The 25,082-nt window shown below is 38.8% G+C and overlaps 1 long non-coding RNA gene across 2 annotated transcripts; it reads left to right on the plus strand.

Annotated features, from left to right (window-relative positions):
- The first annotated feature begins 1,833 nt into the window (after positions 1 to 1,833).
- Positions 1,834 to 24,664, plus strand: LOC104110041 (uncharacterized). Of its 2 annotated transcripts, none has more exons than XR_011410878.1 (5): positions 1,834 to 2,020; positions 2,478 to 2,532; positions 10,695 to 10,756; positions 11,244 to 15,885; positions 24,055 to 24,664. It is a non-coding gene; the product is annotated as an uncharacterized lncRNA (long non-coding RNA). The 2 variants fall into 2 exon arrangements; XR_689364.4 differs by lacking the exon at positions 24,055 to 24,664 and adding an exon at positions 18,365 to 19,020.
- The last annotated feature ends 418 nt before the right edge of the window (positions 24,665 to 25,082 follow it).

Consider the following 25,082-nt stretch of genomic DNA (forward strand, 5'->3'; position numbering starts at 1 on the left):
CTCAACTTAGGAACTAAGTGTTCCAAATCACTCCCGAATCTCTCAAAAACTAAATCTCCCATCTCCACAAGCCATAAATGATCAATGAAACTTACGGGATGTCTACAATAGGGGAATCGGCATTGTAGAACTCAAAATGACCATTCAGATAGTTGCATTCTCTACCTCTTAAGTAAACGTTCGTCCTCGAACGGGTTTAGAAACTTACCTGAACTACTGAAAGACATGGATATTTGTGCCGCATATCTGACTCGGTCTCCCAAGTAGCTTCTTTGGTCTGTTGTACTTTCCAAAGCACTTTTATCGAAGCAATCTAAGGCTTACTTCTAACCTGCCTATCCAAAATAGCTAGCGACTCTTCTTCATAGTCCAAATTCTCATCTAGATGCACAATGTTGAAGTCTAAAACGTGCAACTTATCTTCATTATACATATGAAGTATAGAAACATAAAATACCGAATGTACCACCATTAGGCTAGGAGGCAAAGAAAGCCTATAAGCAACCTCACCAACTCTCTCCAACACCTCAAATGGGCCAAAGAACCTCGGGCTCAACTTGCCCTTCTTCCCAAACCTCATCACACCCTTCGTGGGTGAAACCTTTGAAAGTACCTTTTTACCCTCTATGAATGTCACATCACGAGCCTTCTTTTCCACATAACCTTTCTGCCTACTCTGAGCTGTCCGAAGTCATTTTTGAATTAACTTTACCTTCTCCAAAGCATGACATACCAAATCCATGCCTAATAATCTAGCTTCACCGGGCTCAAACCAACTAATAGGAGAACCACACCGTCTACCATACAAAGCCTCATATAGGGCCATTTGAATGCTGGACTGATAACTGTTATTGTAAGCAAACTTCATCAAAAGGTAAGAATAGATCCCAATGGCCTCTAAAATAAATCAGACAAGCTCGCAACATATTCTCCAGAATCTGAACAGTCCACTCCGACTGACCAGCTATTTGCAAGTGAAATGTTGTGCTAAGCTCCATCCGTGTACTTAACTCCAGATAAATAACTCTCTAAAATCTTGATGTGAATTGAGTGCCACAGTCTAAAATGATAGAAATGGACACACCATGAAAACTAACTACCTATCGTATGTAAATATAAGCTAACTTCTCCAAATTACATGAAGTCAACACCGATATGAAGTGCATGGACTTGGTCTGTTACATCCCGTATTTTCATACGTTAAGTTGCGTCATAAGCTAGTCGACATGAGCTCGAAAGGTAAGAGTATATTTTTAGATTATACGTGTTTATACCATGTTTAATAAGTATTAAGTATATATTGGAAGAGGGTATAAGTTAATTGAATCGAAAAGAATAAGTTTTAGTGAAATTTCTCGACTTATGAAGTGACTTACAAATCGTACATTGGAGGTACGAGCTGATGTTATAACCCATACTTTTGGGGTAATACTAGGAGTTGTTAATATGCTAATAAGATCTTGTGATGAGGTATTTGAATTTTATAATATTCATATAATAAGTATTAAAGTCAAGTAAGTTATAAAATAAAAGTTGTCAAAGGTTATCGCAAGTTACGTTCATAAGTTTACTGAAATTTGGGTCTGATATCACTAAGATTTTATCCAAATGTTTATGGGGTTATGAACATACCAAATTTAAGTTCTACGAGTTTAGTTTTCAACGCATTAAACCGTTCGTAGATACGACGTCAGAGTAGGGATATATTTATATTTTCACGAGGCTGTGCAAGCAGCCCTGTTGGGACCCACATAAGGCGGTGCAGATTTCTAAAAGTGTATATATTCGGTGGATTCTCCTTTTAATCTCATTTATCATTTGTTGTATATCTTAATCACTTATGAACCCTCTTTAAAAGTTCTATTATGATCCAAGAGCAAAAACCAAGGCAGACAACATGAATCTAATGTCGTGAATCTCGTGGTGCTTGTGAGATTGTTCTTCTTCTTCTTGTGGTTGATTTGAAAAATTATTCAAAGTGAAGTAACCTCAGATTTGGAGGTTTTTGGTATGGATTAAGGTAAGAGCATGTTCCTTCTACATGTATTTGAGCTTGTATAATTCATAGCTAGCTTGTACAGTTGAAAACTCGTGAAATAACAGTGGAAAATCGTAGTTGTGTTGTTGTTGCTTGTTGAACTTTTTTGAGAATATTCTTGTGGTATCTTATGGCCGTAAGTTTATGGGATAACGTAAATGTGTTTTTGTTGTTGACATGTATTTGAAAGAATAAAGGGTTTGAAGGTATAACTTTATTAGTCGTAAATCGAGCTTGTCGTTTATTGTATTATTTTTTGGGTTGCAAGCTTATTATAGAGTTGTTGGTTGTTTGGGTTATCATTGTGACTATAATTAACTTGAGAAATTTGGAAGAAACATGGGAGATGCTACTCTATTTTAAAAAAAAAGTTTATAGTTCGAAATACGATAGTAGTACTATTTGTAGTGTGACTATTGCGTTGTTTACATTGTTATAGATTAAGGTGTGGCGAAAATAGCTTATCGTGGTTGTTGGGCAGATTATTTCGCAAGGTATGTTACGTATAACTTTCCTCTTTTGGAATGATTAAGTTTAATGAAACGTAATCGAACATTCCTTTCCAAAGATGGCTCTATTCTTAGTAATAGAAATGATTATGCTCAATTTTCACATCTATGTTTCATAAGTACTTTATGTCTTGTTCTTGTTGGTTGATGATGGAAAGTATAATTTCATGTTAGCCACATAAGGATAGTCGGAGGTGTAACGACCTCATGTCACTCCGACATGCCCATAATGTATCTTAATGGTTTTCATGCATATATGCATATGAATATATCTCGATGGCATTATATACGCGTATGTATAGTACATAGCACCACTGGTCAGTTGGTTATTATTATTATTATGATGACCACAGGGGACCAGTGGCGCTTTATGCGTGCACATATGGTATATGCATCCTGATGGCCTTATATAAGCGTATACGGTATATCTATGCATATCATGGCCCTTAGTGGCAATCCAGAGTTATATGTTGATCCTTCTCGACTCTCCTTTACATTGTTGTCTTTAATTATGTTCTTATCATGCCTTACATACTCGGTATATTATTTTGTACTAACGTTCCTTTTGCCGGTGGTGCTATGTTTCATGCATGTAAGTCTTGTAGACAGCCAATCAGACCTCCATAGTAGATGTGTCGAGTACCAGCTTGATTGTTTAGCTCCATTTCATCTGGAGTTACTAGGTCCATAGTTTTGGGTTTATATAAACGCGACGGGTAGGCCGAGGCCAGATCCTGACCACAACAATTATGTTTGCTTTAGAGGCTTGCATACGTGTCTTGTATTTTTAGTTTGTCAACATGGTGGCCTTGTCGGTCGATGTTAGTATTTTTTCTGTTGCGGATTGTCCATGTCATCTCAGATTGTTGTATATGTTTAGGTTATATGAGTTACAATTAGTCCACTCGGGGTCAAATAAGGCACCGGGTATCAGCCATGACTCCCCTGGTTTGGGGCGTGACGAACTTGGTACCAAAGCAGGTCTGTCCTGGGAGTTTATAGGTCTAGTAAAGTATTGTTTATAAGTGTGTTGTGCACCACATTATATAAATAGGAAGCTACAAGGCATTTAGGAGTAAGATACCCTTCTTTTAGATCAAAATCATGCTGTAGAGCCGAGTCGTAGGAGTTGAGTTTAAAACTTACGTTTGATATTTGTATACAAAGATACTAGTGATTAGAAAGACTCTAGCAAGACAGAAGGCTAAAACGGTAGCAAGGATACCAGTATACATGTCCAGTTGATGTGGCCCAGACTGAGGCCCTACCAGATTATGTGTGTACTAGATGCACAAGTTTTATGTTAAGAGCTTTAAGGCGTGAATATCTAATACGCCCATGCGGATAGAAGGCTACGAGAACACCAGACAGTAACAATGTGAGTTCAGAATTATAAGAGGTAAGGTAAATAAGGGGCGAGATACCTAAATGGAGAAGGTTGTAAAATAGTTGGAGTTCAGATAGAGGAACACAAGCGTCATGATTTGACCTTCAACAGTGAAAGGGGTACAGTTAGTAACACCCCTCCCAGTTTACGACTTATGAGTATCAACAAATATAGCGCAAGAAAGAAATGGACCTTCAAGTGTTAATAAGGGTTAGAGCAACCGGTGGCTAAGGACAGATTTTCAGAGCAAAAATATTACTAAACGGCATTAGGAACATGTCGATAGTTCCTCTTTATCAGGCATATAAGTGGTGTGCCCTGGAATTGTATAGGCAGATATGACTTCTCAAGTGTTTAGAAGATTCAGAGGTTAGGTATTCGAATCCATGCATATAAGATTGGTATTTACCTCAGTGTGGCCCATGTTCCCAGTAAAGAAGGAATATTAAGCGACCAAAGAATAAGGCCGGGTGAAGCAGGGGAAGCTAGCACCTCGTTGGAGTTTTTCAGTATACGATAAGAGATGGTAATGTTAGAGGGAAATTGGTAGAAGGCTAAGTAAAGCGTTATGAGTAGATATGATAAATCATTAGAGAACATAAGCTAAGGTTTGGTAGTACGACAAGGTTTGTCGTCTAGTAGAAGAAGAGATAAGAGAAAGCAAGTTTTGAGATTATAAAGAGATGTAAGACATAAGATTATGTTTCATTACGATAAGTGAATTGGCGACCTTAATGAGAATTACCAGAAGACCGATTTAGCCCCTGGACTTAGAGATACTAGTATTAGGGAGTAACCTTAAATAAGCTAATATCGAGATAGACTCGAAGGATTGCTGCAGCAGTTGGCATTACAATATTAGCGAAAAATGAAAGATTAGGCGGTGAAAGGATAAATGAGAGAAGAATAAAATTTGAGGGTGATTGAAAAAGAGAGTTCCCTGAGACAAGCAGCATGGGTAAAGTTAATCTCATCAAAATCAAGTATGCAAGCTATGAATACATACCACACCATACATGCAAGAGATTCGACTGCTCTAGTATGGGAAAATTACCCTAAGGTGAGTTCTAAGATGATGGAACTTAACCTCTGCGAAGCGGAATCCAAGAACATAAGATGTTAATTGCTCTCCTGGGGGGGGGGGGGGGTGATGGTGTAGTGAAGTGTCAAAACAGAATCACACATTTCATTTAGTGATAGAGTGGCAAGAAGGATTATGCCGAAAAGTTTGGAAACGAATGGGATTGTATTTAATCAGACATTACAGCTGCATCACGACTCTAGCACCATACGTGAGTAAAATGGTAGGAAGAAACCAATGATGATCTTATAGCTAGAGGTGCCAATTGTTGGTAAAAGGAACCAGGTATTTAATGTTCAGAAAATTAGTAGGAGGGATAAGTGAAGGCAAACAGATGTAGCCCAATAGGAGTTACTCAGAATCGAGATGTAGAGACAAATCGATTGAAATAATTAATAATTTACTTATGGAGGGCCCGGTTGTGGCTAAACAAGAGTTCACAAACAAGTCATTAGATTATACAAAATGACATAGTGAATCCAAGCATATTCACAATTCTCACAAGTATTTCAGATAGATGCAACAATAGATAAAGTGTAGTATAAGCATTTTAAAAGTCAAAAGGGGACAATTGAGCCTAGTATATGAGGCAGACATTTAAAAATTGTGTTTAGAAGTAATATTAATAGAGTAAAGGTGAAGTGAAAAGAAATTACGAATGATTGTAGATAGTTCAAGATCACCTAAGCTTCTGCGAGGTACATGATGTAATGAGCTTGAAACTTAATATTAACAAGAGAATATTTTCTAAGTGCAATTGACAATAGACATTAGCCAAAATATAAGAAGGGAGAATTTGGTCTAAGTGTAGTGATCTGATACGACATTATAGAAAAATTAGCCTATAACGCCAAGTTCTTTAGAATTTTTATGTATCCTAAAAGAGAGTAAGTTAGTAACTCATCGTCTATCATGTCCATTGGATGAAGAATTAGAATGAAGAGAGATGTTGGAGTTTATGTATACAGGAAGTTCCAAGATGTGTTGGAACTAAGACAAGTTAGCGTACTTATATTGTAAGTGTCATAATGAATAAGGAAATGTAATTGTTTATACTTCGATGTAGTAGAGAAATCATGAGAGGAACTATCTGACATATGATCTAGAGTTAACTGTAGTTGTGCACGCACTTGAGGTTGGAGGTATTATTTATTTGGTAAACGTGTTGACATCTTTACAGATTACAAGAGTTATCAGTATATCCTCAAATAGAAGGAGCTAAATCCACATCTGAGGCGATGACTTGAGTATTAAAGATTATGACGTAGATGTTTTATGCCATCCAGGAAGGGCTAATGTAGTAGCCGATGTCGTAGATCCACGGGCACTTTATCTTACTCGGGGGACCGAGAAGAGAGAGGTTGCCCGAGAAGTAAATCAGCTAGCTAATTTAGGAGTTCGATTATTGAACTCAGTTGACAGTGGAGTTGTGATCTAGAGCACTACAGTAGTAAAAAGGATGGGTTTAAGAAAAATGCTATCATGCGATCGATGTCCAAGAAATAGTTACGAGATACAGAGTGTAATATAAAATAAATAGATTAATGGACTTCAGATTCCCCCTATTGAGTTATAGAACTTCGTTTAGGACGAGTCATACTATATAGAGATATACGAGTTTTTACAGAGCGTAACAACCCATGGGATTGTAATACAAAAACAAGCCAAAATGGTGTAGTTAAGCATGATCCTCCAAGAGAATGGGATAATTCTGAAAGCTAGAATATATATTTGAGGAGTAGCAAAGGAAGAATAGTAGAATAGCAAGAACATATTTCTAAGTAGTATTCATTTCCTTAAGTATAAAGTAGAAGTATACATCTCTCTTTAGGTGAGATACGTTAGATTGGGTAAATATGACTTCTACAAAAGTACACTGACCTAGAGATTAGTGAACAAGTTTGAGAAATGTAAAACGAGAAACACAAGGGTAAGAGTATAGACCTATACCATGTTCCTCGACTTGAAGTCGAGTCAAATCTCTTTTTCCTCTCTATGAATTCCACAAGAATAAGCGAATAAGGAACACAATTTTCCACTCGTACACAGTTGGATCCTTCAGGTGATCTCGTGTCTCCATCACCAAGCTTTCTATCAGTATATAGTCATGTTCTCTATGTGATAGAATATATATGGTATTCCGTTTCAAGTGGTTGCAACAAAAATCCTTAGAGTCTAATGCAGTTTTCGCTATGTAAGTAGTTCAGTAAACCAATTCTACAAGTGGACATTATTATAAGAAGCAAGTTAAGCATTTCCTAAGGTTAACGAGCAAAGATCCTAAAAATGCTTATCGTATATGTACTTATATATATGACATGTGAGAAGTCATTTGCATTGCATCATATTCAGAGGGTACATGACCTATGGACGGACTATGAAATATATAGGTGCACAGTTATGGTCGATTATGGATGGTCTACAGATAAAAATATATTGGGCCTTATAGAATCATTAGGGGGTTAGGCCAAGTGGCCTACAAGCTAGAGTTTCCCTTAGAATTAGAGCCTGTTCACTAAGTGTTTAATGCGTCTATAAAATGAGAATGTATTGGAGACACTTCGCGAGTTGTTCAAGTAGATGATATTCAGATTATAGAGGACTTGCCCTACGAGAAAGTTTTAGTTTCCATTCTAGACCGACAGGTCCACAAGTTGAGGGGCAAAGATGTAGCTTTAATGAAAGTATTATGGAGAAACAAGTATCCTCATTTGTTCCATAAAGAAGGTGACCCTCAGAGTTGAGGCGTTATAGTAACGCTGGAGACATAGTTACTTATTCATCAAGTGAGTTACAACTTATGATGATTCCATTTGATATTTAATGGCCATGTGAGGACAATGAGATATTATTGCTTGTTTATGGCCCTGTGTGGCATGTAGTATATTTTCAGGCTACGTGGCAGGTTAGGTAAAGTCCAGTTTATACGTGACACCCTGTCAAAATCTTCATAGAATGCTTAAGAATTAATTTCTCTCCTATAAGCCTCTACATCTGAGGATGAATGTTCCTAAGGGGGTGGGGAGGATGTTTCATCCTATATTTTCATAAGTTAAGTTACGTCGTAAGCTAGTCAACATGATCTCGAAGGGTAAGACTATCAATGAAACGACCCGACCTATCATTTTGAGATTTAGCATTCCTTTAGGTGGGTAAAGGTCTGGAGAAGCTTCATATACTTGCGTGTATGGCCGATTTCAGTTTTCGGGCGATTCAGGATTGATTTGGAAGAATGATTCTTATTTTAGAAGCTTAAGTGGTAATAATTGACCGGAGTTTCAATTTTGTGTAGACGAATCCGAAATGATGTTTTGATGATTCCAATAGTTTTGTATGGTAATTTTGGATTTGGGCGTATTTCTGAAATTGAATTCGGAGGTTCCTATGTTGATTTGGCATATTTTGCCGAAAGTTGGCAGTTTGAAGGTTTAGAAATTCCTTAGGTTTGACCATGGTTGGAATTTATGCCTATCAGTTTTGGATTTTAGTTTTGGGACTTGGAATAAGTCTTTTTTGCTATTTTGAACTTGTCCGCAAAATTTGATGTCATTTGGAGTTGGTTTGATAGGATTCAGACGCTTGGTTGCAATTCTAGAGGTTCTTGGTTTTCTTTTGAAAATCATGCGTTTTGATGTCCGATTCATGGTTCAAGATGTTATCTTGGTGTTTTGATCAGACGAGTGAGTTCATATGTTATTTTTAGACTTTGTGGATGTTTGGTGCGGAGCCCCTCGGGCTCGGGTGAGTTTCCGATTGGTTTTGAATTTGTTTTGTTAAACTTTTGTGTGTTGGTACTAGTGTCATCGCATTTGCGATGTAAAGGTCGCAAATGCTACCATCGCATTTGCAGAGTTCTAGTCGCTTTTTCAATTCTGCGTTGCTGGGGAAGGGACTCGCATTTGCGAAGAAATTCTTCGCTTTTGCGAGAGACATGTTGTTCGATTTTGCGAGACAACTATCGCTTTTGCGATGACAACTAGGTGAAAAGGATCTTCACATTTGCGGAGATTTTGGTCGCAAATGCGACTTTAGCAGAGATTCTCAGGGTTCACTTTTGCAGCTTCGGATTTGCGAACCCACGGTTGCAAATATGACATCTGCACCTGGTTAGATGTTTTGTATTTTGGAACTTAGTCTCATTTTAATATATTTCGAGCCCTAGACTCGGTGAGAGGCAATTTTGTGGAGAGATTTTTATACCAAACTATTGGGTAATTGATTTTAATCAATTTGCAACTATATTTATTGAATATATATGAGATTTAACATCAAATTTATGAGAATCAAAGAGGAATTTGGGGGATTTTTGTCAAAGTTATGAAAAAAGAAAATTTGAGATTTGAGAGTCGAATTGGACTCGAATTTCAAAATAAAACATATATATGAAATTGTGGGTTATGGGTAGTCAATATCTACCCTTGGACTCGGGTTTTGACCCGGCGGTCCAGGGTTGACTTTTGTTGACTTTTGAAGAATTGTGTAAAGATTTAAACTTTATCTATCGTAATTGGTTTCTATTGCATTATTTGATGTTATTAAGTCAAGTTTTTTTAGATTTGCACCGAGAAAAGGTGAATTGTAAAGGACAAGCTTTTTTTGAGTTTTGATTTGGCTTAGTTGAGGTAAGTATCTTGCCTAACTTTGTGTGGGGGAACTATCCCTTAGGATTTGGGTTGATTGTATTGTTTGAATTATGTAGAAGACGTGTATGCGAGGTGACAAGTGTGTATACAGGATTATATATGGCTATTATAATATTGTCAATACAGAGAGATAAAAGTGGCTATGTCAGGGATGATATGTGACTGCATGAGGGCATAATGTTGATGATAATCGTGTGATGATGTGATTTTTCTTGTGTATGTCATGCACCTTACGTGACTTGTCATGTTTTTTCTAGTTAGCTACTCGAAGTCTTTGATATTACTTGTTGACACAGACTGTAATAGTACACTCATACAAGCATACACTGTAGCATACCATGTATACCAGTTCAGGAGTATGAAACTTGATATTTATTGATCATGCACATATATTCCTGTATACTTGCTCTTATTATGATATTGAGCCTGTAACCACACCGAGCGGATTATGATATTGAGTCTATGATCATGCCGGGCGGATTATGATATTGAGCCTATGATCATGTCAGGCGGATTGTGATATTGAACCTGTGACCATGCCGGCGGATTGTGATAGTGAGCTTGTGACCATACCAGGCGGATTGAGGTATTGGCACGTGAGTTATCCGTGCAGCACTTTAGTTGTCTGTGCAGTTGTGATTGATAATGTGGGCACGAGGTACCATGTGTATATGATTTATGATTTGGGACTCGTGACTTGTGGTATTGAGGAGTGGTACCGCGGGGTGGTTTTGTTGTAAACCTTTTGTTAGAACGACTTGATTATTTGGTTGTCATTTGTTTACCTTATTTGTTTTCACTGGTAATTTAACGGTGTTCTGATTACTTTACAATTTTTATCACATGCTTATTCCTTGTTTCCATTTACTGATTCTTGCTTCTATTATTAGCTTTATTCCTATATACTGCTCAGGTTATTACGTCTAGTAGGTGTCTTGATCTGTACCTGATCACTAGTCCACCGAGGTTAGTCTTGATACTTACTAGGTACCGACCGTGGAGTACTTATAATACACTTCTGAATATTTTTGTGCAGATCCAGGTATTGGAGACAATAGACTTAGGCATGGATTGCTTCTCTGATCGTGAGAATTCAAGGTAGAGCTGCTTGATCGCCTCAGTCCCTTGGAGTCCTTTCCTTACATTTTTATTGTCAATTCTCTATCCGAAAAGTATTGTGTTTTGAGTTATCTTTACATATACAGTAGCGTTTGTGACTTTGTACTACCTAGTCTTGGGGAGTTTTAGTGATTACCACCTTTAAAGTTCTCATTTATGTAAATTTCTCTTTCATAATGTCATGTTTAACTAATTTAGCTATTGTACGTAACCAGCTAACCTAGTCTTTCCATCACGATCCCTGTGGCGAAATTTTGGGTTGTGACAAGTTGGTATCAGAGCTCTAGGTTTATAGGTTCTACGAGTCACAAGAAAGTTTAGTAGAGTATTACGGATCGGTACAGATACGTCTATACTTATCTTTGAGAGGCTACGTAACTATTAGGAAAATTTCATTTCTTCGATTCCTATCGTGCAGATTTATTTATTTTGGAGTTTGAGCCTTTGTATTTCTATTCTCTCACAGATGGTGAGGACACACACTAGCGGTTAAGCTGAGCAGACACCCGCGCCCCTTGCCAGAGCTGCGAGAAGCTGGGGTCAAGGTAGAGGTAGAGAAGAGGCATATACCGCAGCTAGAGCACCTGCCAGAGAAGAAACTATGGATCCACCAGTTGCTCCGGTTGGGGGACAGGCACCGGAGGTGCCTGTTGCTATCCCTGGACTTCAGGAGACTTTAGCGCAGTTCCTGAGCATGGTTGGTACATTGGCTCAGGCGGGATTGGTTCCGGTTGCACCAACTACTTCACGGACCACGGGAGGAGCTCAGAGTCATACTCCGAGTGTGGTGTCAGTACAACCCATCATCGTGGTTTATCTTGAGATTAGGCCAGATACATTAGAGGAGGAGCATAAGAGGCTTGCGAGGTTCATGAAGTATGATGCTCCTACTTTCAATGGCGCAATTACTGAGGATTCGCAAGGTTTTCTAGATAAGTTCCACCATATTCTCCGCACCATGGGTATTGTGGAGGTAAGTAGAGCTGCCTTTCCTATATTTCAGCTGTCAGGGGAAGCATACAGGTGGTGGCAGGCTTACGAGGATAGTAGGCCAACTGATGCAGCCCCACTCACTTGAGCTCAGTTTTTTCAGAGATGTTCTTGAGGGAGTTTGTTCCTCAGACCCTCTAGGATACGTGGCGCACAGAGTTAGAGCAGCAACTTTAGGGCACTATGACAGTATTAGAGTATTCCATCAAGTTCAGTGAGTTATCATGTCATGCACCTATTTGTGTTTCTACCATTAGAGAGCGAGTTCGCAGGTTTATCGAGGGGCTCAATTATGGCCTTAGATTCAGCATAGTTGGAGACTGATACTCCATTTTAGCAGGTTGCGGAGATCGTTAGTAGGTTAGAGTATGTTTGGGGTCAGTAGAGGGAGGATAGGGAGGCCAAGAGGCCTCGAGGTTCTGGAGGATTTAGTGGATTCAACTCTTCTGCTCTGACCTATCACGGGGGAGGATCAATCAGCCGGCTAGTCCAGTCCCTACTTCAGACTACTCGTGGTGCTCTAGCTAGTCAGGAACCTCAGGGTACTCATGTGGGGTAGTCATCTTTTAGTGCACTTCCTGCATGGGGTTCCTACAACAGTTATTCTAGTTATCTGGCACAAACTCAGTACTAGAAGCCATGCCCGCAGAGGGGATGTTAGGAGTGTGGCATTACTAGGCACATCATGAGAGATTGTCCCAGACTCCAGAGGGGTGGAATTCATCAGAGCAGTTAGGGATCCTCGTGTTTTTTGTGATTCAGAGCTGAGGATGGGATCCTCGTATTTTTTTGTGGGTTTATATGTTTGGACTGGGCTACGTGCCGCGGTGGAGTTATATTAGGATGAGATCCTTGTTATTAGTTCATATAATTTGTTTCTCTCTTGTGGAAGGGATTCGTAGTATGATACCGATGGGGATTTGTACCTGTTGGACTAGTTCAGTAGTTCTCTCATGTGTTTCTCATTCCATATTCAGTCATATTTGAGTTATGTTTGTTGGGTTTAGATTGCGAGGTATTTTCCTAGGTGACATTGAGTGTGACTTGTTGGTTGGGTGAGTGGTTATGATATCTTCATGTTTCTTACGTTACTAGCAGTGTTAGGAAGGATTGGAACAATGTTCTAGTTGATATAAGTTTATTTACCAGTACCGAGTTTGTTGATGGGCAGCTACTATGGTCGGAGGTGTTGCTACGAGCACATGGGTGATGTGTTACGTTGTGTAGTTATACATTTTTGGTGTATGCATGAGCTATTATAGCTGGTTGAGGTTGATACAATGTGTTTATGTGGGAATCGGGTCCTTAGGGGATGATCGAATGTTGAAATTTGGTTATAAGAAGTTGAGATGGTGTTGTCGAGCTTATGTTGATTGGGGTGATGTAGGATCATCCGTGAGCATGTGTATGGTGAGTTCATTCAGTGATTTGATGACTTTGAAATAGGTCTTGGCACGTTCGAGGACAGACGCTTGTTTAAGAGGGGGAGAATGTAATGATCCGACTGGTCTTTTTGAGAATTAGCATTCATATTTTGGTTTAAGGTTCGCAGAAGCTTCGTTTTATGTATTATGACTTGCGTGTATGGTTGGTTGCGGTATTCTGACGATTCAGGATTCATTTGAAAGAATGATTCTTGTTTTAGAAGCTTAAGTGATAAAAGTTGACTAGAGTTTGACTTTTGTGTAGTAGAATCCGGAATGTTGTTTTGATGATTCTAATAGCTTCAAATTGTGATTTTGGACTTGGGTATATGCCCGAAATTAAATTCGGAGGTCCCTAGGTTGATTTTGCATGTTTTGCCGAAAGTTGGCAATTTCTAGGTTTAGAAATTCCTTAGGTTTGACCATGGTTTGACTTTATGGCTATTGGGTTCGGATTTTAGTTTGGGACTTGGAATAGGTCTGTTTTGCTATTTCAAACTTTTCTACATAATTTGGTATCATTTGGAGTTGGTTTGATAGGATTCAGATTCTTGGTTGCAACTCTAGAGCTTGAGTTTTCTATTAAAAATCATGCGTTTTGATGTCCGATTCGTGGTTCAAGATGTTTTCGTGGTGTTTTGATCACGCGAGTGAGTTCATATGTTATTTTTATACTTGTGTGGATTTTTGGTGCGGAGCCTCGAGGGCTCGGGTGAGTTACAGATTGGTTTCAAATTTGTTTTATTAAACTTTTGTGTGCTGGTACTGGTGTCATCGCATTTGCGATGTAAAGGTCGCAAATGCGACCATCGATTTGCGAAGTTCTAGTCGCTTTTGAAATTCTGCGTTGCTGGGGAAAGGACTCACATTTGCGAAGAAATTCTTTGCTTTTGCGAGAGGCTTGCTGTTAAATTTTGCGAGACAACTATCGCTTTTGCGATGACAACTAGGTGAAACGGATCTTCGCATTTGCGGAGATTTTTGTCGCAAATGCGAATTTAGCAGAGATTCTCACGGTTCGCTTTTGCGAAAAAATGTTCACTTTTGCGGCTTCATATTTGTGAACCCAGGGTTGCAAATACGACATCTGCACCTGGTTAGATGTTTTGTATTTCGGGACTTAGTCTCATTTAAATATATTTCGAGCCCTAGACTCTGTGGGAGGCGATTTTGTGGTGAGATTTTCATACCAAACTATTGGGTAAGTAATTTTAATCAATTAGCAACTATATTTCATGATTATATATGAGATTTAACATCAAATTTAAGAGAATTAGAGAGGAATTTTGGGGATTTTTGTCTATGTTTTGAAAAATGAAAATTTGAGATTTGAGTGTCAAACTGGACTCGGATTGGAAAGAAAAAATAAATAATGGAATCGTGGGGTTATGGGTAGTCAAGATCTACCCTTAGACTCGGGTTTGGACCCTATGGGCCGGTATTGATTTTTGTTGACTTTTGGGAAATTATGTAAAGATTTGAACTTTATCTATTGTAATTGCTTCTCTTGCATTATTTGATGTTATTAAGTCAATTTTGGTTAGATTTGTACCGAGTAGAGGTGAATTGTAAAGGAAAAGCTATTTTTGAGTGTTGATTTGGCCTAGTTGAGGTAAGTATCTTGCCTAACTTTGTGTGAAGGAACTACCCCTTAGGATTTCGATTGATTGTATTGTTTGAATTATGCAGAAGACGTGTACGCAGGGTGAAGAGTGTGTATACAGGCTTATATGTGGCTATTATGATATTGTCAATGCAGAGAGATAAGGGTGGCTATGTCAAAGATGATATGTGATGGCCTGTGGGCATAATGTTGATGATAATCGTGTGATGGCGTGATTTTCCTTATGTATGTCATGCACCTGACATGTCTTGTTGTGTTGTTTCCAATGAGCTAATCAATGTCTTTGATATTACTTGTTGACTTGGACTGTAATAGTATACTCGCATAAGCATACACTGTAACATACCATTATACCAGTTCAGGAGTATGAAATGTGACATTTATTGATCATGCACATATATTCCTGTATATCTGCTCTTATTGTGATATTGAGCATGTGACCATGCCTGAAAGATTGTGATATTGTGCATGTGATCATGCCGGGTGGATTTTAATATTGATCATGTGATCATGCCGAGCGGATTATGATATTAAGTTTGTGACCATGCCGATGGATTGAGGTATTGGCACGTAAGTTGTCCGTGCAGCAGGTGAGTTGTACGTGCGGTTGTGATTGATAATGTGGGCACGAGGTACCATGTGTATATGATTTAAGATTTGGGACTCAAGGCTTGTGGTTTTCAGGAGTGGCCGCGGAGTGGTTTTGTTGTAAACCTTGTGTTAGAACGACTTGATTGTTTGATTGTCATTTGTTTACCTTATTTGGTTTCGCTGGTACTTTAATGGTGTTCTGATTAATTTACCATTTTTATCACATGCTTATTCCTTGTTTCCATTTACTAATTATTGCTTCCATTATTAGCTTTATATTTATATACTGCTCATGTTATTATGTCTAGTAGGTGTCTTGACCTTTATCTCATCACTACTCCACTGCGGTTAGTCTTGATACTTAGTGATTACTGACCGTAGTATACTCATACTACACTTCAACACATTTTTGTGCAGATCCAGGTATTGGAGACAACAAACTCAGGTAGGGATTGCTTCTTTGATCACGAGGATTCAAGGTAAAGCTGCTCAATCGCCGCAGTCCCTTAGAGTCCTTTCCTTACATTATTACTATGAATTCTCTATCCGGAACAATATTGTGTTTTAAGTTATCTTTACGTATCAGTAGAGTTTGTGACTCTGTACTACCTAGTCTTGGGGATTTGTAGTGGTTATCGCTGTATTGGCATGTATCAACTTTAAACTTCTTATTTATGTAAATTTCTATTTCATAATGTCATGTTTAACTGATTTAGCTATTAGGTACCATCACAATGCCTACGACGGGATTATGAGTCGTGACATTATGGTATCAGAGCTCTAGGTTCATAGGTTCTACGAGTCACCAACAAGTTTAGTAGAGTCTTCTGGATCAGTACGAAGACATCTGTACTTATCTTCGAGAGGCTACAAAACTATTAGGAAAATTTCATTTCTTTCATTCCTATTGTGCGGATTTATTGATTTCAGAGTTTGAGCCTTTGTATTTGTATTCTCTCACAGATGGTGAGGACACTCACTACAGATTCAGCTAAGCAAACACCCCTGCCCCCTACTAGAGCCGCGAGAGGCCGTGGCCGAGGTAGAGGAAGAGGAAGGGCACGTACTGCAGCTAGAGCACTTGCCAGAGCAACAACTAAGGAGCCACCAGTAGCTCTGATTAGGGGACAGGCACCAGAGGCGCTTGTTGCTACCCCTGGACTTCAGGAGACTTTAGCGTAGTTCCTGAGCATTTTTGGTACATTGGCTTAGGCAGGATTGATTCCGGTTGCATGAGCTACTTCATAGACTAGGGAAGGAGCTCAGACTCCCACCGCCCTTGCTCCAGAGCAACAAGCTTATGTTGGTCATACTCTGAGTGTGGTGTCAGAACAACCCGTCATCCCGGTTCAGCCAGAGGCATCAGAGGAGGAGTAGAAGAGGCTTGGAAGGTTCAAGAAGTATGATCCTCCTACTTTCAATGGCGCACTTACTGAGGATGTGTAGGGTTTTCTAGATAAGTGCCATGGGTATTGTGGAGGTAAGAGGAGTTTCCTTTAATACATTTCAGCTGTCAGGGGTAGCATATAGGTCGTGGTAGGCTTACGAGGAGGGTAGGACATCTGATGTATCCCCACTCACTTGGGCTCAATTTTCATAGATGTTCTTGAGGGAGTTTGTTTCCCAAACTCTCCGGAATGCGTAGCGCACAGAGTTCGAGCAGCTACGCCAGGGCACTATGATAATGTCGAAGTATGAAATTAGGTTTAGTGAGTTATCACGTCACTCACCTATTTTGGTTTTCACCGTTAGTGAGTGACTCTGCAGGTTTATCAAGGGGCTCAGTTATGGTCTTAGATTCAGCATGGCTCGGGAGTTGGAGACTGATACTCCATTGCAGCAGGTTGTGGAGATTGTCAGGAGGTTAGAGTGTGTTTGGGGTCAGGAGAGGGAGTATATGGAGGCCAAGAGACCTCGAGATCCTGAAGGATTTGGTGGATTCTACTCTTCGGCTCTGACCTATCATGGCGGAGGCTCCGTCAGCTGGCCAATCCAGTCCGTACTTCAGACTACTCGTGGTGCTCCAGCTAGTGAGGGACCTCATGGTACTCATGTGGGGCAGTCATCTTTTAGTGCACCTCCTGCACGTGGTTCCTACAATGGTTATTCCACGTGGGTGTATGCATAAGCATTTGCGAACCCAGGGTCGCAATTGCGACATATGCAACTGGTTATATGTTTTGTATTTCGGGACTTAATATCATTTTAACATATTTTGAGCCCTAGACTTGGTGGGAGGTGATTTTGTGTTGAGATTTTCATACCAAACTATTGAATAGGTGATTTTAATCAATTTCTAACTATATTTCATGAGTCTATATGAGATTTAACATCAAATTTATGAGAATCAAAGAGGAATTTTAGGGAATTTTGTCTAAATTTTGAAAAATAAAAATTTAAGATTTGAGAGTCGAATTGGACTCGGATTTGAACTCATGAGGTTATGGGTAGTCAATATCTACCCTTGTACTTGGGTTTTGACATGGCGGGTCCGGGCTTGACTTTTGGAAAATTGTGTAAAGATTTGAACTTTATCTATTGTAATTGGTGAGCTAGAGGAAAATTATTGCAGAACATGGCATTTTTTGCGGTTCATTATGCCACCCCAGAATTAATCCAGGAACCGCAGATCCGCCGCGAAGTGGAACAGAGAAGGGGAAAATTTTGAAAACTATTTTTTCTGGCCACATAATGATTCTGCTGGCCGCATAATAATTTTTCTACCACGAAATTGCATCGCGGAATGGACCAGACCCAACCCATAATTTGAAAATCATTTTGTGGCCATTTTGCTAGCTGCATAAACATTCTGCTGGACGCATAATCATTCGGATGGCCTGATGGTAGGCTATAATCTCGTGTTTTAGTCGCTTATTTCACTCTAATTCACTACACTTTACTTATTTTGAGCTTTAAATGGTAGTGTTTTGCACTTATTGTGTATTTTATACCTTGTAGGAGTGATTCTAAGCTATGTAGATGTTATGGAATGAATTCGAGCAATTTGGAGCTTTGAAGTTTGAGTAAAAGCCCAAGGGATTAAGTCGGGATCGTGTTCGGAGGTTGAGGACCAAGTTTGGATGTCAAAAATCAAAATTTGATATGTACTCTGAGAAATTTGCACTACTGCCCCGCGCCAGGCATAGCGGGGTGCGGGGCGCTAGTGCAAACTTCCTGCAAAGTAAAAAAAAATAGCTCTTTGGATTTCCCCAATAATGCCTTGCATGGCGCGTTGCCACATGCGGAGTGCCTGTGTATTATTTACAGAGTAAATATCCAATTTCGGCTAAGAAAAGGTTATTACATCTGGGCCCGACCCTACTTGGTATAAATACATAGAAAAACGTTATTTTTTGAACTTTTGACACATATTAGACCTAAGGAGGCTAAGGAGGAGTTGGAGAAGCAAAAGTACAAGGAGTTCATCATTCAATCCTCACTCAAGTCCCGAGTTTGGATCGTTTTATGTTTTCCTTTACTTTAAACATATTTGTGATGAATTGATCCATATATATGGAGCAGTTCTCTTTAGGGTTTGATGGATTTGGTGTATTGATATTTGTTTGTGGATTATAACTCTAGTTTTATGTATTGAATCATTTTGGATGATTTAATTGTTGCATCTATATTCACATGTTCATATAATTGAGAGGCATAACTTGTGATATCTTTGCATTATCTTGTTGGTTGAGTTCATTAATTCTTCTTAGTAATCGAAAGAGGCTAGTTGAATCATTGATTATACCTAGTTAGGAGGATAACCGAGAGAGGTTCTCCTAAAGACCAATTCATTACGCATTCTTGCATATCTTCACAGAGCTTAAGTTGGTTCATATTGTGAGGTTGAGACTTAATCGAGAGAGGATTTTCTACTAAATAATTGTACTGATAATTAAGTGAATTTGAGAGACTCACTTGAACATTAGAATTGAATCATCTAGAGTTAAATCCCAGACAATTATCTTGCACCTATCCTATCAAAGTCCTATTTTCTCCCATTGATATCTTCTTTTGCTTAGTCTTTGCTTCGATTGTCATTAGTCAGTTAGTTCTAGATTCTTAGTTAATTTTAGTATTAATCACATAAATCTAAATTGTTGATCATCTTGGATAGCAATCTAGCTACAAACTACGATAATACTGTTTAACTCCAATCCTTGTGGATACAATATCATATTATACTATATTCGACTAGCGAGCATATATAAATATTTGTTTTGTGCTCATCAAATTTTGGCGTCGTTGCCGAGGATCGAAATCAATAGTGTTTGAAATAGTTTGTAGTACTAATTTAGGAATGTTTTGTTTTATTTTTATTTTATTTTTCTCTTTTACGTTTGGTGTTCTTTGACTGCGTGCAGGTTACAGGTTAGATTGGTGCATGACTCGAACTTCTGCGAAGGAAGTACTACCACAGGAACCCGTGATAGAAAAACAACTACGATAGCTGTAGACAGAAAGAACTCTCACCGAGGCAACAAAAAAAGTTGGGCAATCCTCGACCAATAAGAACTCATGGCTGGAAGCGGTGAATATACTGTGGATTTGGTTGCAAGACAAGCAGCCCAACGAAGAGAACAAGCTGCACGGGATGCTGAGGAAGCAGCTATTAGAGATGCATGGAATATCTATGAAGAAGAGAGGGGTCTCAGACTTAATCAACATCAACCTTTGACTGGGAGACCACTTGGAGATTATGCTAGACCGGTCTACAATCAAGGTTTATCAAGTGTTCGACTACCTCCAATGCAGCTAATAGTTTTGTGTTGAAGCAAAGGTTGCTCCAAACCCTTTAGAATTGTTGTGTCTTCAGAGGGAAGCCAAACGAAGATCCAAACACATATATAATGGACTTCGAGGAGATTATGAACACCTTTAAATACAATGGTGTGTCACAAGATGCAGTTTACTTAAGGGCATTCCCCTTCACACTAAAAGATGATGCAAAGTAGTAGCTTTGAAGTTTACCTAATGGATCGATTCGAACATGGGATGAGATGACCAGAATATTTCTTGATAAATATTTCTCATCAGCTAAAACGGGCAAGTTTAGAAGAGAAATCCATAACTTCTGCCAGAAAGATACTTAGACTGTGTTTGAAGCATGGGAGAGGTTTAAGGAGATTGTTAGAAAGTGTCAATATAGTGGAGTTGAACTCAAGATGCAACTCCAGGACTTTTGTGATGGATTGACACAGACCTCATGTAGAACATTGAGCAATGCAGTTGGAGGTCCGTTGATGAAGAACACTCCAGAGGAGATAGTCACGATTCTTGACGAGTTATCTTAAGATGCAAATCAGTGGCCCTCTGAGAGTGCTGAGGAAGAAGATCGACAGGTGTTCACCAGGTTGATGCTAACACATCTGTGAAGGTACAACTTGATGCTATGGCTAAAGAAATACAGAAGCGAACCTTAGCCTCGATACAAAGTGAGCCTCACGCAGCTTGTAATATATGTGGAATAGGATACCCTACTCATGAGTATCAAGCCTCAACTGAGGAAATAAATATTGTGGGAAATTATAATGCGATGGGTCAGAGGCACCCCGTTTTTTCATAGAGTTCACCTGGGGGTACTGCGAATGCATGGCAACACAATAACTCTAGACCCCAGGGACAAGGAGCTCCACCATACCAAAATCAGCAGAGGCAGCAATTTCAGCCTCAACAACCCATTCAGCCTGGTCTAGAGGATCTAATGAAGGCTTTCATTATTAAGACAGATGAGAGGATGGACGCTCATGGGGCAACTATCAAAGAATTGGGCACTGGTTTGCAAAACCTAGAGAGACAAGTGGGACAAATTGCAACATTATTATCTGAGAGGGTTCCAGGCACTCTCCCCGCAGATACTGAACTGAATCTCAAAGAAACAATGAATGCTATAACTCTGAGAAGTGGGCAAGTGTTGAAATATCCCACCCCGATCCAAAAAGAGGTGATACTTGAAAAAGAAAGTGGGGAGCAACTGAAGAATGATGTTGATAAAAAGAAGAAAGGCCCGATGAAAACTGAGAATAAGAAGAAGGAATAAAAATCAAGAAGGGAGGAACCTGAGGAGAGCTAACATATGCCTGCTTTACCTTTCCCCCAATAGAGAAAAGCTGGACAAGCAATTTGAGAGATTTTTGGATACGCTGAAACAAGTTAATGTAAATTTTCTATTCACAGAAGTGCTCTCACAAATGCCTACTTATGCCAAATTCTTGAAGGAGATCCTTACAAAGAAAAGGAAAATTGAGGAGACCTCGGTGGTCAAGCTCACAGAGCATTGCAGTGCGATATTACAAAACAAACTCCCACAAAAGTGTGGAGATCCAGAGAGTTTTACTATACCTTGCTCTATAGGAACTATTCATTTTAATAAATCATTATCTGATTTTGGTGCCTCAATTAATTTAATGCCTCTTTCTATTTACAGAAAACTAGAGAAGGAGATTGGAGCGATAAGGTCGCTGCCAATAGATTTGCAGCTGGCAGACCAGACGACTTTAATACCCGAGGGGATAGTGGAAGATGTGTTAGTTCGGGTGGATAAGTTCATATTTCTTGTAGACATTATAATGGTGAATATGGAGGAGAACAAGGAGATTCCTCTCATCCAAGTAAGACCATTCTTAGCAACTGATAGAGAAATATTGGATATACACGAGAGGAAACTCATGCTTAGAGTGGGTGAGGAGAAGGTGACGTTTGATATGAATGTAGAAAAGTGGACACAAAAAAAAACCCAATTGCGAGTGTTGAGTGGAAAGTGAAGTGCTCAAAAGAGAAGGCTGTGAGTGAGAAAGATAAGTGTGGGGTGTACCCTAAAAAGGTTGAGAAGAAGCTATCGGCAAGGATGTTCGCATTAGTCCGAAGGCGAGGAATGGAGCTCGATTTCGACTCAGATCCCGGCTAGATGTTCAGGGATGTTTCCTTTACCTTATACTTTTTAATTGTGTGTCATGGGGTCCTGCCACAACTTAAAGTGTGGGGTGGGGGATAATTGTATGTTGTATGCATATGTGTTAGTTGTAGTAGTTGGAAAATTAAAAAAAAACATAAAAAATTAAATTTTTTTTGATTTTTCCTGACGATGGATATCATTCGACGGGTTTCTTGAGGGATTAAAGTCGAAAGAAAAAAAGACAAAAAGATTTTCTTTTGTTAGGTAGTGTAATAATTCCCTCTTGGTTTTTCTTTGTTCTGTGGTTCTTTTCCAAGGGTTTTATTTGAACCGAGTGTAGTTAGTTTTATTTTTATTAGTAGTAGGAAACCTTGTGCTATGAATAGAATGGAAGGCAATATCTCTTGACTTAATTATGCCTTGAGAATAATGAGTGCTTTAGTGTGACGCTTAGGCTCAGTTTTTGACTCTTGTATAAGAAACTTAAACTGTTTGATTTTAACTCTGCTTAACTGCTTTGACTAGAGTGTCTTGTTAATCCAATCTCGAGTGAGTTATGTGCCATGTGTGTGTGAGGTTTGTGTTATTCTGTGCACTGCATTTGATGTCTAGAACTTGCCTTGTGTGTTTGCAAAGAGAAATAGTAGTTTTGTTCAGTAGTGGAAGTGATATATGCGTGTCTTTGTTGAGCCAATTATAAGATTTTACCCACCTAATTGTTATGTATCCTAGTTAAGCCTTTTGAGAATGTAATCCTATTTCTTGGGCAACCACATTGCAAGCCTTACCCATTTGTTCTAATTGACCATCTATTTGAACCTGGTACCTCTCGTGAGCACTTGAATTTGTGATAAACTTTTGTAAAAGTAGAAGTGTGGGGTGGTTGGTTTGGCTTTTGAGTTGAACTAATGAAATATGGAGAAAGGTGCACTGTTTTAAAAAAGTAAGATCCACTTGAATTAAAAAAGAAAGAAAAAAACAATAAGTGTATTATTGTGAAAATTATTCATTAATAGTGGTAACTCTTGATGTATTTGTGCTTAACGATGTTGGGAATTGACGTATATTGATGTGAAGGTGGAGTTTTTGTTTGACATAAGTGTGAGGTTTTGAACAATGAATTGTATGTATTAAAGTGCTTAGGGAGGTGTAGTCACTCTTATATCTAAATGTATCATACCCATCCCGCAACCTACATTACAACCAGTTAAAGTCCTACTTGATCCTTGACTGAATGAGCCAAATTAGTAGAGTAGTACACTACAGGCAAGCCTCTGGTGCATATTTTATGGCATATAAATATTATTTCTGAGAGTGAGTGAATTTTTTCTATCTTGAGTTCCTAAGTGTTCTTAAATTTCATGGTGTGCGGAACTACTCTCTATTTTTGTGTGAGGGCACTTAATTCATGAAGGAAAGGTAATGCTTGACCTATGTCTTAGAGTAAGTGAGCGGGATTTAAATAATGCGTGGTGTTTTTGAGTCAAATCTTGAGGCTAGGATGTTACGGTATTGTACTTACTCTATTTTAAATATTCTTAGTATGATGAGTTATGAGAGTTGTTTAAAAAGGTCGTGTCTATGTGAAGTGTAGTTTGATTGCTTGAAAATGAGCAATGGTTTAAGTGTGGGGTGTTGATGGTAGGCTATATTCTCGTGTTTTAGTCGCTTATTGCACTCTAATTTACTGCACTTTACTTGTTTTGAGCTTTAATTGGTAGTGTTTTGCACTTATTGTGTGTTTTATACCTTGTAGGAGTGATTCCGAGCTATGTAGATGTTATGGAATGAATTCGAGCCATTTGGAGTTTGAAATCTGAGTAAAATCCCAAGGTATTAGGTCGGGATCGTGTTCGGGGGTCGAGGACCAAGTTTGGACGTCAAAAATCAAAGTTTGATCCGTACTCTAAGAAATTTGCACTACCACCCCGCGCCATGCGTAGCGGGGTGCTAGTGCAAAATTCCTGCAAATTAAAAAAATCAGCTCTCTAGTTTTCCCCACTAACACCTCGCATGGCGCGTCACCCCATGTGGCGTGCATGTGTATTTTTTACAGAGTAAATATCTTATTTCGGCTAGGAAAAGGTAATTTCATCTTGGTCCGACCCTACTCAGTATACTTACATGGAAAAATGTTATTTTCTATCTTTTGATACATATTAGACCTAAGGAGGCTAAGGAGGAGTTGTAGAAGCAAAATTACAAGGAGTTCATCATTCAATCCTCACTCAAGTCCCGAGTTTGGATCATTTTATGTTTTCCTTTACTTTAAACATATTTGTGAGTAATTGCTCCATATATATGGAGTAGTTCTCTTTAGGGTTTGATGGATTTGGTATATTGATATTTGTTTGTGGATTATAACTCTAGTTTTATGTATTGAATCGTTTTGGATTATTTAATTGTTGCATCTATTTTCACATGTTCATGTAATCGAGAGGCATAACTTGTGATATCTTTGCATTATCTTGTTGGTTGAGTTCATTAATTCTTCTTAGTAATCGAAAGAGGCTAGTTGAATCATTGATTAAACCTAGTTAGGAGGATAATCGAGAGAGGTTCTCCTAAAACCGAATTCATTACATATTCTTGCATATCTTCACAGAGCTTAAATTGGTTCATATTATGAGGTTGAGACTTAATCGAGAGAGGAGTTTCTACTAAACAATTGTACTGATAATTAAGTGAATTCGAGAGACTCACTTGAATATTAGAATTGAATCATCTAGAGTGAAATCCCAGACAATTATCTTGCACCTATCCTATCAAAACCCTATTTTCTCC

Source organism: Nicotiana tomentosiformis, chromosome 9, assembly GCF_000390325.3.
Source record: "Nicotiana tomentosiformis chromosome 9, ASM39032v3, whole genome shotgun sequence".
Lineage (NCBI taxonomy): Eukaryota > Viridiplantae > Streptophyta > Magnoliopsida > Solanales > Solanaceae > Nicotiana > Nicotiana tomentosiformis.